Genomic DNA, 2,327 nt, shown 5'->3' with positions numbered 1-2,327 from the left:
TTCTCCTAGATATACTTTGAGTTCTATATTATTTTATAATATATAGGTTCATTAATGTGTCCTTTCCGATTGCATTCCATATAGAAACAGTTTGATCCCTTTTTTCTAGGTCTTAATATTATTTTTCTTTGGGATAAAATGACAATGTTGTCTAATTTGAAAAATTTTGTAAAGTTTATGCTATGTAAAAGACTTTCTGAGGGGAAGATTTAATACACTGATGTCAAACTAAATTTAATTATATGAATTACATGTACTGTTACACGTGTAATTTTGTAATCAACTTTTTAATCACTTTTTTTCATTTCTTGCATCTGAAGAATGAAAAATATGGAATACTTTTCAAATTTTCATATTATCCTTGTGCAAGTGCCATGTTAATCTCTGTATTGTAATTTGAGTATACGTGCTGCTGAAGCATGTAGTATCCTCTAAATTTAATAGTTAATGATGGAATCTTTATACAGGCTTATATCTATGGGTGCCTACTTGTAACAAGGAAACCTTATTGTTTCTAACAATGCTATCGATCTTATTCCCCTAAAATTCTGTGAATAGTGGAAAAAATTATATTGATTAGTCGATTGCTCACATTTGCAAACTTTTTTTGTCAATGAGTATCTTAAGTCTTTTTATTTGGAATTTGATCATACTCTCAATTATTTATAGATAGGTCCAAAGGTGATGGCTTTTTCAAGTACTTATTTATCCAGCTTTGTGGACCTAATGGATTCAAATTAAGCGTTGCTTAAGAGCTACTTCTAAACTTCTTCAGCTGACATTTTCCCAAATGACGTGTTACTGGAACAAATGTCTACCTGAGCCTTTACCCTTCTTCCATGTGGGAACAGACCAACCAGAATACCTTACCCTGACACCAAAGATTTTTTTACTAGAACAAAACTAATCTTGGTTACAAGAGATCATAGAGAGATGAACCGTTCAAACAGAACTGTTCAGACTAGAAGGTATTTTATCAAAATATAATTGTTTATTATACCTTCCATTTAAAAGTAGCTAAAGCCAAGAAGGTGAAAAAATTGTTCGTATGCATGATTATTTAATGTCCTGGCCTGTCTGTAAGTTCCTACCAGGAACTTACACTACTACCTTTTTATCACCAAATATTTTCATAGTTACAGGAGAAGTGCATATGTTTCTCCTCGTTATTAGGCATTAAATTGATAATGTTTTAATCACAGTGTTTCCTCTTGCCTCCACGCTGTAAATCTACAAATGATAAAGCTTTAGGTCTAACTCTATCAAACACTGAAGTAGAGATAATGGAATAATACTTTAAAACAGAGTTGCCTTTCATACAGTAACTACAACAGAACAATACAAAATGTGTGTCTTTTAATCATATTATATAGTTATATATTTTATATTTATATGTGCTGATTTTATATTTCACACAATGAAATTTACTAGAATTAGTTGATAATTTGACAAATAAATTGATATTTACTTCAATAAATAGAATTGGAATATAAATATTTAGGTTTCAAATATATATTAGACTAGAAAAAGTATCAATGCAATCTTTTTAGTATAAACTTGTGATACATTATAACTGTCCTTGGTCTTCTGAATCCACATGATAAAAAAACAATACTTTCTTCTAATCTGTAATGGATTTTACTCTGCTGCTCTGTTTATTGTTTTAACTTGCTTGTCCCAAACTGTTTTTGTCCATATTTCTGAAGCATTCTTACTGATTATGCCCAAATTTTGCTAAGATATCTAAAAAATATTATTCTTCTACAGTACCCATGGGTCCTAGGATCCCAGGGCCCAGTTACCTGCATCATCAGATAACAGGGGCAAGACTTTTCACCAAGGCCCATGCAACATATCAACACAAAGTAATTGAAGACCCATCTCAATTTCGCATTTCCTATATTTCAGGGCCCCAATTCCTTGAGATGCAGGAATTAGCAGTAAGCAATTGTGAAATGCAAGGCAACTTAAAATGAAGGATGAGATCACAAAATTTGAGAGAAAGTACTGTAATTCAAACATTCAACTTACAGATGACCAGCCCATACGAGTGAACAAGTTCACAAAGTGTCATAAGATTATTTTTAATACCCCTCACCTATGATTAACGAAAGATTTTATTACAACATAAGTGGGACAAAAAATAGTTCCTAGAAGGATAGATCTATAATTGGTCTACCAAAGCCCAAAAACTTGACTTAGAGGTCAAATGTAATTCAGAAAAACATTTGAAGCACTAAGGAGTGCTACAAAACACTGGGATTTCAGTACAACATGGTTCTGTGGTATAAAAATGTCACTCTCAAACCAATGATAATCTACATTTA

At 31.6% G+C, this 2,327-nt stretch overlaps 1 pseudogene; it reads right to left on the bottom strand.

The window, feature by feature from the left end:
* Positions 1 to 324: 324 nt before the first annotated feature.
* LOC122119537 lies at positions 325 to 421 on the bottom strand (annotated as a pseudogene).
* Between the last annotated feature and the right edge of the window lie 1,906 nt (positions 422 to 2,327).

This window comes from Dipodomys spectabilis, unplaced genomic scaffold (assembly GCF_019054845.1).
Source record: "Dipodomys spectabilis isolate Male_0828 unplaced genomic scaffold, ASM1905484v1 ptg000172l, whole genome shotgun sequence".
Taxonomy (NCBI): Eukaryota; Metazoa; Chordata; class Mammalia; order Rodentia; family Heteromyidae; genus Dipodomys; species Dipodomys spectabilis.
This window is presented reverse-complemented; position numbering and strand designations above follow the sequence as displayed.